A 15,487-nucleotide genomic window follows, 5' to 3' on the forward strand; every position below is an offset into this window, starting at 1 on the left:
CTTTCATCCATATCATATTTATCATCATCATCAGTACTATCATCATAATTTTCATAGCATATAGTAATACTATGTTGTTGTTTTTGTTTTAACTACTCCACCCTCCTCAATATGCATACAATAGATCGTCGCCGCCATGTTTATCAAAATCATAAGATTTACAATAATTCTGTATTCTTGTAAATAGTTCGAACTGATTCAGCATGCATGTTATATTATATACGCCTAGGTACCAGCCAATATACTTACCTACCTCACCACATAATATTTACCTGCTAACTAATCAACTTGCTGCCACACATGCTTATCTGCCAGCAAATATTTCTACCTACGTATTTCTAACTACGTACTTAGCTGCAAACTTACCTACCTATCTGCTCTTCTATCTCTTTATCTTCGTGCAACATGGCCAGATGTTTCGACTCTCGTCTCCTCGGAAGAGACGAAAGCTGTAACATAAATGGAGGGAAAAGTCTCAACATCTTTTTATATTTTAAGAAAACAACAAATATCAAGTATATAATATATATATGTGTGTGTGTGTAAATGTGTGCGTCTCAAAAATAAAAGTATAAAAGACCGCATTATTTATGGGATGACCTAATGTGAGTGTGTGTGCGTGTGTGAGTGTGTGTGAGTGTGTGTGAGTGTGTGAGTGTGTGAGTGTGTGTGCGTGTGTAAGTGTGTGTGTGTGTATACTATCGTATGTACGCTTGTATGTATGTATATGTATGATGCTTTTTACTAAGATACTACCTTGAAAAGTTAAGCCAAGCAAATCAACTACAGTTCATGCTATTTAAATTTAGCCCTTATTCTAGCGTTCTCTTTTGCTGAACCGCTAATTTACAAGCATTTAAACAAACCAACACGTGTTGTCAAGCGGTTGGATGCTCTATTATTTTGTTCAACTTCCTTTCCAAGATCCTCTTCAAACTTTTTGTCCAAGAAGTACAGTGAGAAATTGCCATGTCACATTACAAACTAAATCTAAGCCAAGCTTTTGCCTGATCTTACAATGACATTATAACATCTATTATTGGTAGTCTGGTATTAAACATGTCTCATAGTAAGCCATCGTAGCCACCGTCATACACGGTTAAAAGCATTTTTAAGGGCATTGAAGTTGTATGAAAGGTGTTGCAAGTATTTTTACTGCGAAAATATTAACATTATAGGCGTAGGAGTGGCTGTGTGGTAAGTAGCTTGCTTACCAACCACATGGTTCCGGGTTCAGTCCCGCTGCGTGGCACCTTGGCCAAGTGTCTTCTACTATAGCCTCGGGCCGATTAAAGCTTTGTGAGTGGATTTGGTAGACGGAAACTGAAAGAAGCCTGTCGTATATATGTATATATATATATATATATGTGTGTGTGTGTGTGTGTGTGTGTGTGTGTGTGTGTGTGTGTGTCTGTGTTTGTCCCCCCCAACATCGCTTGACAACCGATGGTGGTGTGTTTACGTCCCCGTAACTTAGCGGTTCGGCAAAATAGTCTGATAGAATGAATACTAGGTTTCCAAAGAATAAGTCCTGGGGTCGATTTGCTCGACTTCGACTAAAGGCGGTGCTCCAACATGGCCGCAGTCAAATGACTGAAACAAGTAAAAGAGTAAATGAGTAAAGAGTATTACAAATTTGTTGAAGAAGGACTCTTTCGTCTTGCAGACCAATTGAAAACCGAGCTCAGTTTAATTCCTTGAACTAATAGCATTACCATCAATTCTTCCACGACCATCACCACAAGAAATGCTTCCACTCCGCCAATCCTACTATCACTATCCTCTATACAACCACCATTAACTCCACAACCACAACTACCACCAATACTACCGCTAGCACTTCACTGCAACGACAAGCATCAGTGTAACCATCACCACAACCGCAAATATAACTACCACCACTATATAAATACTACCATTACTAACACCGCCCCTATACTCATCACAAGCAGCAGCACCATCTACGCAACCAACTACTGCAACTAGCAACACCAACTACAACCGCCTACACAGTCTATAGTCAATACCACCACAACCACTAATACCAAAACCACTGCAGCCATTACAATCTCCCACACCATCAGTAACTCTAACATCTTGATTCTACCTTCTCGTCAAATCAACCAACTGAATGAATCCTTCACTTCATATTTAGCTCCATCTTATTCTCTTCATAGACATCATTATTAATTCATGTAAGTACAGATTTTACTTCATTTTTATATATTTATATACATTTTCTTCAAATACATTTTCTTTGTGGATCTTTTTAATACCTTTAAGTAAAAAGAAAGGAAAAAAACTTAGTTTTTCTCCATCCAGATTTCACTAAAAACGATCGTCTGCCAGTAAGTTTTCTCATTTATTATATTTTCCTTTGCTTTTCTTTCATACTTCCATTTCAATTTTACCCCTATTTTTTTCTTTTTACATATGTTTTTTTTTTCAGCCCTTTCTAGTTTTCTACATTTTCTTTCTTTGATGAATTTATTTTGAGCATATCTTTTTTATTTCTTTATTATCCATATTCATTTCGTTTCGTATATTTAAATCTTCTTGTTTATATTTGTTTGGTTTTTCCATTTTCATTCCTTTATTCTGTATTACAATTTCCAGTTTTTCATTTGCCTCCTCTTTATTTCTTTCTCACTTTGTGTGTATGCATGTACGTTTGTATGTATGTATATATGTATGTATATATTTTTCATGTCTCTCTCTTTATATATATATAAATATATATATGTGTATGTATGTATGTATGTACGTATGTATGCATGCATGTATGTATGTAGGTATGTATGTATGTATGTAAGTACGTGTGTGTATACAAGTATATATACACACACATACACAAATAAATATTTCCTCCAACGCTGTCGAAAATGCTACATGTTTTACACAATGCAGAGAATATATCACCAACATAGTCCAAAGGACATTTAAAATCAAATTCAGGATTCACCTAACGCCTGAACCCCGTGCCATACTTTCTCTACCCATTCATGCTCACAGTGTATGACCGCAGTGCAACATGGTTATTTACCTCAATAGATAGATAGATAGATAGATGGATGGATGGATGGCTGGCTGGATGGATGGATGGATGGATGGATAGATAGATAGAGAGAGAGATAGATAGATAGATAGATAGATAGATAGATAGATAGATAGATAGATAGATAGATAGATAGATGGATAGATGTCTATATCTTTGCTTACAGTTCCTAATGTACCAATTATTATAGGCACAACCTTTACTATTTTCACATTCCAAATTCTTGCAATTTCATATTTTAAGGGACTGTATTTTTTTTCCTCTTTATCATCAAATTATCAAGCTGACAGCCGCGTTAACATGTTCACAACTTCATGAGCTGAAATTTTGCCGAGGTCGACTTTGTATTTCATCGTCACGGGGTCGATAAAATAATGTGCTAGCAAAGTACTGGGATCAATGTAATCAATTGAGCCCCTACTCGCAAATTTCAGATCTATTGTAGAATAGAAATGATTATTATTATTATTATTGCTATTGTTATTATCTTTTGATGTTATTATTATTAATTAATTAATTTTCATATCCAGTTTTTCATTATCAGAAAGAAGAAGCGTTAAATATGTATAACATCATTTTAGCACACAATTTCATAAAGCACAGTTGGGTGTAATATTGTCAATGCTGTTGTCTCGTGGGAAATACAAAGCCATTTGTATAAGTCACAACTCCAGTTTATTTGAAGCTGTATCTTGTCGTACGGACGCGTTTGCAACAATGATTTTCAAGACGTTTAGGTTGAGGGCCAAGACAATATAGGGCACAAACCCAGTGCAGGGTTTATCACTGATGCCACTGGGACTCTTTTTCGGCTGTGTGTACGGGCACAATGTGAAATGTAGTGCCTTGATCAAGGACACAAGGCACTGCATGCTGCAAGATCAGAACCCAGGAGCGAAAGATGCTGGACCCAAGACCCTAACAATAAAGCAACGCGCTTTCGCTTGAGAGGAGAAGTAAACAGTAAATCAAATTTATAATGTTAGAGCATGCGCAGAGATGTTCATTGATATTTGGGTTGCAGTATTCGAATCAATAAACTGCCTAGAGTTTGAAAGCTCGTGACTATTGTTAATATGTGGTTGTAAGACGCTGAATAATTATTGCTTCTATTATACACGAGTTATTGACAATTCTATCGAAAGCATTGATGAAATCTGTATTGTTGAGATGTCTTTTAGAAATGAGGTTGCCATTAGTCACGTGATCTCTAATATTTGAAGGTATTGTGGGAATATTGCTGCCAATACCAATCTTATTACATTCTACACAATTTATTAGAATACACCGTGTTGCAGAAATGTTACGGTTTGGTTTATATTTAACCAGCTTATAAATATCATAGCTACGTCGCTACGATGCGATCTAGTTGCGTTCCACTCCTTATGACGATTTCATAATTCCTTTTCACCAGTAGAATTGTAATTTTTTGGTTTCTATATTGACGTTCAAGGCGGCGACCAGTCAGAATCGTTAGCACGTCGGAGAAAATAATTTGTGACATTTCTTTCGGCTCTTTTTGTCGCGTGATAACGTTGGCCTTTTGAAATACAGGCACAGCTCAATTTGGCCAGCTTAGTGGACTGGAACAACGTGAAATAAAGTGTCTTGCTCAAGGACACAATGCATTGCCGGGAATGGAACTCAGGACTTTACGATCGTGAGTCGAACACCCTAACCACTAAGCCACGCGCATTCACCAGAGTAACACGGGATTTATGAAAGGAAAATTTTATGTTACTTAGAATGTATGAACCAAGGACAGAGAAAAAGTCTGTAATAAAGGATTGACGGTTTGGACAAACTTATGAAAAGGATTTGGGCAGGCGGACGCTTAATGAAGGATCTTTAAATAGAATGTGTTCTAGGGAGAGATTACCACACTTCTCATGCTTTATTTATCTTCTTTTATCTCTTACTTTTATCTCTTACTTGATTCAGACATTGAAGAATTTTTAGTCGAATGGAACAACCCCAGTAGTTATTGTTTTAGGCATGGTTCTTATACTACTGGTCTCTTTCGCCCAAGATGCCACGCATTGGGCCTGAACGCGGAACCGAGTTGTTGGGAAACAAATTTCTTATCGCACAACCACGCCTGCGTTTATTTCTTCGTTCCCTCGTTGTTGTTTATATTCTAATTTTGCTTCAAAACTTTATGATGTGTCTTAATTTTGGTGAAGTGATTTTATAAATAACTGTATTTGTTTTTCTACATAAGTGATTATATCATTAAGGTACAAAGATTTAGAGCTGACCTGTTACAGTTTAAAACTTTGAGGTTCTCGTGCAATATTAAAGGAAGTAAGGCGGCGAGCTGGCAGAAGCGTTAACACGCCGACCGAAATGCTTAGCGGTATTTCGTCTGCTGTTATGTTCTGATTTCAAATTCCGCCGAGGTAACATAGGTATAAAATAAAGCACTATCTGAAGTGTAGCATATGTATAGAATAGGGTATCTTTAACTCTGAAAGGTAGGATAGGTATTCTATTGTACACCTGTCCTACCTTTCAGAGATAAAGATACCCTATCTTCCAACAAAATTGGAAGGTTATTTTAATGCCTTAAACAAAATAGGTACCGAAAGCGATGTCTCTTCAGAATAACCACATAAATAGTTGCTGGTTTTGTTTCCCGTCTTCATGTTATCTATAGAATACAAAATAAGCAATTTTATTTACCAATTGAATTGAGTGCGTCTCCAGCAAAACAAGAAAACGTAAACTGTGGGGTTCTTGTCACGTCAAATAATGCGGCAAATCATCGTCATTATTACCATCTCCATCGTCGTGCGTACTCATCGTCGGCGTCGTCACTGTCGTCGTCGTCACAGTCCTCATCACCACTAATACCAGCGCCATCATCATCATCATCATCGTCATCATCATCATCATCATCATCATCATCGTCATCATCATCATCGTCGTCGTCGTCGTCATAATCATCTTCCCCCTACCACCACCACCATTATCACCACAACCACTATCGTCATTACTGCTATCGTAATCATCATCATCATCATCATCATCATGAACATCATCATCATTACCACTACCATGACCATAACCTTACTTCTCGTACGTCACCGCATCATCATCATCATCATCATCATCATCATTGTCATCAACATCGTCATCACAATCACCACCATCACCGGCATCACCATCATAATCCACGCTACCACCACCACTACCACCGTCATCACCACTATCGCCACGACCACCATCGCCACAAAAAAAACATCACTGCCATCATCCTCATCATGATGAGGAAAATAACGACAGCCAGAAATCTAGAAACACATACCCAACGAAAAAGATCACAAAAGCAGTCATTACTGAATAATAGACATTCAACAGAGAGACAAAGCGACAAACTAGCACAGAATCAAAGAAGCTAGTGGGATAAAGCACACACACACACACATACACGCACGCACGCACACACAGATACGCACACACGGACACGCACACACACATATGCAGACAGGGAGAGAGAGAGTGAAGGCGAGAAGGAGGGAGGGAGGGAGGGAGGGAGGGAGGAAGAATGAAATAGTGAAAGAACAGAAGAATCTATCATTTCAATAGAAGTGTGACCATCCTTGTAATTTGCTTCGTAATGAGAACAATGACGAAAAAAAATAATCGATCAGAATATTACAGTCATTGAAATGGGCATAATGCGTCAATAATAATAATAATAATTATTATTATTATTATTATTATTATGATGATGATGATACTTTCAAATTTTGGCACAAGGCTAGCAATTTCAGGGGCAGGGTGCAAGTCGATGACATCGACCCCAGTGCTCACCTAGGTATTTATTTTGTTGATCCCGAAAGGATGAAAGGGCAAAGTCGACCTTGGCGGAATTTGAACTCAGAACGTAAAGACGGACTTAATAACCGCTATTTTGCTCGGCGTGCTAACGACTCTGCCAGCTCGCCGCCTTACATTCACGATGATGATGATGATGGTGGTGGTGGTGGTGGTGGTGGTGGTAGTGTTGGTGGTGGTCGTGGTCGTGGTCGTGGTCGTTTTAGTGGTGGTGGTGGTGGTGGTGGTGGTGGTGGTGGTGATGATGATGATGATGATGATGATGGTGGTGATGGTGGTGGTGGTGGTAGTGTTGGTGGTGATGATGATCATCATCATCATGATCATGATGATGATCATGATCATGATGATGGCAATAATAGTGATAATTTCTTCTTAGATATGAACATTTTCTTCTACGAAGTGGGAACGGTATCGTGGCGGGAAGAATTTACCAAGGAGTAGTATTGAGATGAAGTTTCTAGAAAAATGACATTGGTTACTTTCGGCGATGGAGGAGAGGATGTGATGATGTTCATTGCCTTCCCAAGGATGTTTGTGATATAAATGTAATAATCTATGGGGTTTTTTTTCTTCTTTTGCTATCGTTTCTGGCAGGTTGCCAGGGCCAAAACCCATTCCTTCTCTGCAAGCGTTCTTGCTTTCCATGACATTTTATAAGTTCTTCCAATTTTAACTCACATCACCAGAGAATTAATTGATCAACGTATGACATTATGGATCATCCGACACGAGAATTCCCATGGGAATTCTTCAAATGAAATAAAATGGTGTCTGACTTGAGAAAAAGACCAATAAAATCGATGGAGGGGTGGGGAGATTAATCGATGTCATCGACCCGGGTATTTGACTGGTACTGTATTTATCAACCTCGAAAGGTCAAGAAGCTAAGTTGACTTCTGCAGGAATTGAACTCCTCTGACTTTAGATCCTGAAGTACTCAAATTTTCTATTTGCAAAGAACCAGAAAGAAATATGGGAAAGCATTTCTTGCGACATTCTGCTACAGTGGTTCCCAGAAAGGAGCTCAAAGAAGATTTAGCGGTTGAAGATTATGTGCAATATATCTACAATGCACAAAATATTTCAATAATTTTGTTTTCACATTTCTTAATATTTAATTATAAAAATATAACGGAATTTTTTTTTAATATTAGGCGCAGGAGTCGCTGTGTGATAATAAGCTTGCTTACCAACCACGTGGTTCTAGGTTCAGTCCTACTACGTGACACCTTGGGAACGTGTCTGTTATTATAGCCACGGGCCGACCAAATCCTTGTGTGTGGATTTGGTAGACGGAAACTGAAAGAAGTTCATCGTATGTATACAGGGTGTTCAAAAAATCTCTCCGCAGTGAATTTTTCATCCTGCGCATCACCATGGCGTTACTTCAAGAGTTTTTCGGTGAATGGATTATTTCGAAGGGACTTTGGCCTTCAAGATCACCTGATTTAACACCGCCAGGTTTTTATTCCGAGGAGGAAGTAAAGTATCAGTGTACTAAAATCGTCCGAAAACCATTAAATACTTAGTGTGGAAAGATTTTTTTAAACACCCTTTATATATATATATATATATATGTGTGTGTATATGTGTGTGTGTGTGTGTGTGTGTGTGTGTGTGTGTGTGTGTGTGTGTGTGTCTGTGTGTCTGTGTGTGTGTCTGTGTGTCTGTTTGTATTTGTATGTATGTGTTTGTCCCACCGCCATCGCATGACAATCCAATGTTAGTGTGTTTATATTCTTTAAAGAATATATCTGAGTATATCGCTTTGAAAAAAAATATTTCTATTTATTAGTCCAGTGATGTGTGCCACTTTGAAAACTATATATTTTCAAGCAGAACTCAGTAACGACACCTAGCCAAGCAGTGCTGATAAAGAGCAACAAGCCAGAAACAGGTCCACAGATGCAGTTTTATGCTGGATGGAGGTGGGGGGCTGGATACTCTCTTCGAAAATATGAGGGCCCAGATACTGTGTCGTATACCCAGCTGAAAGAAGCAGTCGGGCTGTTTTCAGTTTCTTTCTATTAAATTCACTCACAATCGCCGCTGCCATCAGAGCCTAACATGTAGCCTATAAAGCTAAGCGTTTTATGGGTGTGAAATTACTGGTCACTCTCTCACCGGACATATATCTAACTGCATGTAAACACATTAATGCTCTAACTTTTTAGAGTGAGTTTCCCTTTCTCTGATATATGGTCCACTAACGATATATATATATATATATATATATATATATATATATATATATATATATATATATATATATATATATATATATATATATATACATATATATATACATATATGTATATGTATGCATATATATATGAAATGTGTGTCTATGAGTATGTATATATATATATATATATATATATATATATATATATATATATATATATATATATATATATATATATATATATATATATATATATATATATTATACATGCATATATATAATGAGTGTATGTATACGAGAACTTTTATTTATCTAATCCACCTCGAAAAGGACGAAAGGTGTCGTTGACGTCGGTGGAATTTGAAATGAAGCCCGGAAGACAACCGGAAGAAATTCCACAAACCATTATACTCGACATACTGGCATTTCTGTCAATTCGTTGCATAGCAGACTATATCGATCACAGTATATTTACTCGTGGGAAATTTTACTGGCGACTGTCGGTGCTGCTACGTACAGTTGGCTTCGAAGGAAGAGGGGAGAAGGAGAGGGAGAGAGAGAGAGAGAGAGAGAGAGAGAGACAGACAGACAGACAGACAGACAGACAGACAGACAGACAGACAGACAGACTGACAGACAGAAACAGAGAGAGACAGAGAGACAGAGAGTTTACTAAGAAATACGAGAGAAGGTGAAGTTTCCCTTTAGCGGGGAGAACCAGTTCAGGGTTTATTATTATTATTATTATTATTATTAGAAGCCGGCGAGCTGGCAGAACCGTTAGCACGCCGGGCACAATGCTTAGCGGTATTTCGTCCGTCTTTACGTTCAAATTCTGCTGAGGTAGACTCTACCTTTCATCCTTTCAGTGGTCAATAAATTAAGTACCAGTGAAACACTGGGGTCAATGTAATCGACTCATCCCCTCCCCCAAAATTTGAAGCCAATTATTATTATTATTTTATGTTTGACTTTTGTTTTGCATTTGTACAAGTTGGATCCAAGTCTCACTCAGAGACCTCAAGAGACAACAAGTTAGAAGTTCATGTAGGTGTTATGCCTAAGGTACCATATATTTGGATTTGTACATATCATATATTTGGATTTGTACATTTGGATTTGTACTAGAGAATGTTTAAGAAGCCATAAGAAAATTGTGTTTGTTTTAAAATTTGAGATCACATAGACAGTATTTTACGTAGGATATGGGCAGTTCCCATGAGCACTATCTTTTGAACTTCAGCCATTTTGGGGTTTCCTGGTATCTGAGCTAGGTAGTAATCAGCCCGTTTCGCTGTCATTCCCAGGGCACCTATGACAATAGGTATTATTTTAGTCTTCAGGTTCCACATTTTGCTAATTTCTATTTCAAGGTCTTTATATTTGCTCAGTTTTTGGTAGGTCTTGACAGATACGTTTATGCCGATTGGGACAGTCATATCAATGAGGAGGCATGATTTTTGTCTGAAGTCTTTCAGTATGATGTCTGGCCTATTTGCATCTATCTTTCTGTCAGTTTGAATGGTGAAGTTCCAGAGGAGTGCGATGAGATCATTTTCAAGTACTGGGGGTGGTTTGTGTTCCCACCAGTTTTTTATCATGGGGCAAGTCCAGGTTTTTGCATATTACCCAGTGAATATATTGTGCAGCTCTATCATGCCTGTTGAGATACTCTGTAGGTGCAAGCAGACTGCACATGGAGCCAACATGATCGATGGTCTCGTTTTGTTGTTGGCATATACGACATAATGGGGAGCTGCCGTTCTTTAATATGTTGACCAGGTAATTCTTTGTAGGTGGGCATTGATCTTGGGCTGCTATGATAAACCCCTCTGTTTCTGATTTCAAGTTATTATTATCATTATTATTATTATTATTATTATTATTATTATTATTATTATTATTGTTATTATTATTATTATTATTATTATTATTATTATTATTGCTATTATTATTATTATTATTATTATTATTATTATTATTATTATTATTATTATTATTATTATTGTTGTTGTTCAGTAGTTTTATTTTTATAACGTGCTTTCACTTCACTACCGAGCGCAGCTCTGTGCGCCTTGGGTATGTGCTGTGGTTTGCTGTGGTGCTCTTATGTTTACTGTATTGAAAGTGTTTTGCGTAGAATGTGTGCAGTACACAGTAGTGCAATTTTCTGTATGTTATATATATTTGTAAGTCCTGGTGTTTTTGTTATGTATTTGTCTGAATATTTTTTTATTATACCTAAGGCACCTACTATGATAGGAATTGTTTCTGTTTTTAGATTCCACATTCTATTTCCAGGTCTTTGTATTTTGAAAGTTTTTCCATTTCTTTTAGAGAAACATTGTCATCTGCTGGTATTGATATTATTATTATTATTGCTATTATTATTATTATTATTATTATTATTATTATTATTATTTTTATTTTTATTTTTATTATTAATAGTGGCGTGCTAGCAGAACCAGTATCACGCCGGGCAAAATGCTTAACAGTATTTCGCCTGTAACTACGTTCTGAGTTCAAATCCCGCCGAGGTCGGCTTTGCCATTCATCCTTTCGTTTTCAGTAAATTAAGTACCAGCGAAACATTGGAGTGGATATAATCGATAAGTCCCGACCCACCAAATTTCAGGTCTTGTGCCTTTAGTAGAAAGGATTATAATAATAATAATGATTATTATTATTATTATTATTATTATTATGTTTGACTTTTGCTTTGCATTTGTACAAGTTGGATCCAAGTCTCACATTATTATTATTATTATCATTATTATCATTAGTATTATTATTATGAGAGATCTTTTCTTCTATGAGTGATAGAGGATATGAAATATTATTTGCATATAATCCATTTCTTTTCTTCTTTCCCAGCATATTCCGCTCTTAGTTCTTTTATCATCTTTAACGTGACAGAAAGTAACCCACCAGGGTACTACTGCACTGAAGGCTGTTAAACCTTTTCCGTAAGAAACAGATTCATTCCCAATGCATTGTTTCAGGCTATTTCGAAATGCTAGTGGCGTCGGTCAACGACTAACGCTGTTGGCGCCTTCTTCTAAAAACCTAGGACGATTTGTGGCTTGAAATTTATTTAGTTTACAGGCGTAAAATTGCAAATATGAAAATAATACTTGTATATCATGTGTTGTGAATTTATGGAAAGAAATCCCATAAGCAAACAACAATTTAGTTAAAAACGGAGAAGAGAAGTTGTTAAAATATGTGAGAATTTTAATTCATGCAGACGATCGTTTCCTACAGAGATATAAAAATAATGCAAATTCATGACTGAATTGAATTAAATTAATTATTATATATCAATGTACTCTTCAGCGCAAGGAGTATAAACCAAATTTTTACAAAGAACTTGAGAAAGGGAATAGCAGAATAGAATCTGGGAGATTCATATTTATCCTTATGAGAAAAAGAGATGTGAGTCCAGTTAGGTATTAACTATAGCTAAAGGCTGTAACTGTTATTTGAAAATATATGTAAAAAGAGGTTTCAGAGACGTCCCCTCTATAGATGAGTAAGGATATATATATATATATATATATATATATATATATATATATATATATATATATACACACACTCATGCATATCTGTGTGTGTATCTTTATGTCTGCGTTTGTCTCTATCACCTCTTGATAAGGGTGTTGGTGTGTTTACGTTCCTGAAACTTAGCGACTCGGTAAAAGTGACCGATAGAATAAGTAACAGGCTTGAAAAAGTAAATAGTGGAGTCGATTCGTTCGACTAAAAGATCAAGGCGGAGATCCAGCATAGCAGGGGTCCAATGTGTGTGTGTGTGTGTGTGTGTGTGTGTGTGTGTGTGTGTGTGTGTGTGTTTGTGAACAGACGTCATGTTGGTCTCGAATACTATTGGTAACCTCGTGTAATCCAGTACAAAACTTTGCATTGTCGTATCGTCAGCGACTAAACTGGCAACCCCAGCGACCATACTTGGTGAGGAGGGTGACATTTGGAACCCTGCAATGTTCTGATAGAACTTATTTTATCGAGCTCGAAAGGACGAAAGGCAAAGTCGACTAAGAAATGTCGCGAAGCAATTTTTCGGGCGTTCTAAAGATTCTGTCACCTCACTACCTATACGTCGATGTAATAATAATTTCAAATTTTGGTACAAGGTCAGAAGTTTCTGAGGAGTTGGATAAGTAGAATACATCGACCCCAGTACTTAATTGGTACTTATTTTATCGACCTTGAAAGGAAAACGGTAAAGTCGACCTCGGCAGAATTTGAACTCGGAACGTAAAGAGGGACAAAATACTGTAAAGCACTTTCCCCGACGTGCTAACGAATCTGCCAGTTTGCTGCCTTATATGGCTATGCAATAATCCATTCTACCATAGGCACATGGCTTGAAATTTGGTGAGAGGGGACGAGTTGATTACATTAACCCCAGCATTTCACTTGTTCTTAATTTTTCGCCACGAAAGGGTGAAATGTAAAGTCGACCTCGGCGGAATTTGAACTCAGAATATAAAGACCGACGAAACACTACTAAGCATTTTGTCCGGTGTACTAATAATTCTGCCAGCTCGCTGCCTTATACGGCTATGTAATAATGATTAATATAACAGGACGAATGATCACTCAGATATTCTAAAATATGAAATATATTATCAGGATAAAATTAATTTGATTGGTCAAGCTGATCCATTGATCTGTATATGTATATTAACAGTATGTCAAACGATCAGTTGATAAATTACATTGATTAATTAAATCAGCACCACACCTCAGAAAATGAAGTAAGGAGGTGTTCTCAACGGTATGCAAATTACATCACAGCTGGTTGGAATATGATACAAAACATCAATTAACGAAACCTGCATGAGAAATCCTTCAGTGGGGAAACCCAAGACTATAGTGACGAAGAAACGAAGAGGCTGCTGTGCAGATGAACTGATGCCAAATGAACGGCAGGGAGTTTCAGATGATGAACAACATGTTGGAGAACCGAAATACAAATAGTTACCTATCGAGTTCACTCGAAAATTTTCACTGCCTCATCAATAATGTATGTATTTAATCGCATACATACATACACACACATATATATGTGTACATACATACATATATATATATATATATATATATATATATATATATACACACAAATATACATATATATGAATACATACATACATACATGCATACATACATATGGGCGTAGCTGTGTGGTAAGACGTTTGTTCTCAACCACATGGTTCCGGGTTCCGTCCCACTGCATGACACCTCGGAGACGAGTCTTCTATAGCGCTTTTCAATCAATGCCTTCTCAATTGAACGGACCCGGGTTTCAGGGTTATTTCCCTTGGCAAAACAAACATGACACAGTAGTGTGTCGATAAGCCAGCTGGAGGAGATGTCCTCCTGGGGCTAAAGCAACAGTAACATCCACCCCTAGGGGTCAGCCACACTTAAGTGGCAATACACTTCACTTTATCGTGCAGTTACTGTTAATACTTCATTTAGAGAATTAACATTGCTTATATATATATATATATGTATATATATATATATATATATATATATATATATATATATATATATATATATATATATATATATATACACGACGGACTTCTTTCAGTTTCCGTCTACCAAATCCACTCTCAGTGCTTCGGTCGGCCCGAGGCTATAGTAGAAGACACTTGCTCAAGCTGCCACATATCGTGACTGAGCCCGGAACCATGTGGTTGTGAATCAAGCTTCTTACTACACACCCATGCCTACACATTATCCTAAAATGAAGAAATCAGCTTGGACAATAAAGTTTTAATTCATTATTCATGTATTTGTTTCACTCACTGGACTGTGGTCATGCTGGAGCATCGCCTTGTAGAGTCTAGTCTATGAAATCTACTCAGAGATTTCTTTAAAATTTGGTGCACATTCTATTTGTCTTTGGCTGGAATGTTAAGTTTAGGGGACGTATACAAACCCAATTTCTCAGACAGGGAGTCGCCTTCAATGTTTTTTCCTAGAACGTGGTTCTAAGAAGTCAACTGGAACATAGAACTGAAAGTAAAGTCTCCAGGAAATCGATAACACAACGCGAACTGCGTTCATCAATAGCTGTCCATTATCCAGAAAGCATTTGGACATCTCACATTCACTTTCTCCGTGCCTAACGAGATTGGTTCGTTTGAGGAGTCTACGAAACTTTAATTTTCATGGAACCGAATCAAACTGTTATTAGAGTAAATATGGTATGTGTGTGTGTATGTGCGTGAATCTGTGTGTTCATGTATGTATGTTACATTGTAAAATTAGTTGTAGAAATCTTTGATAAATAAAATGAAAAAGTAGCCCTAATGCTTTATGCATGTGGTACCCCGTCGGTCAGATCAACGGAACAGCCTGCTCGT

This window comes from Octopus bimaculoides, chromosome 3 (assembly GCF_046866305.1).
Source record: "Octopus bimaculoides isolate indiv1 chromosome 3, ASM4686630v1, whole genome shotgun sequence".
Lineage (NCBI taxonomy): Eukaryota > Metazoa > Mollusca > Cephalopoda > Octopoda > Octopodidae > Octopus > Octopus bimaculoides.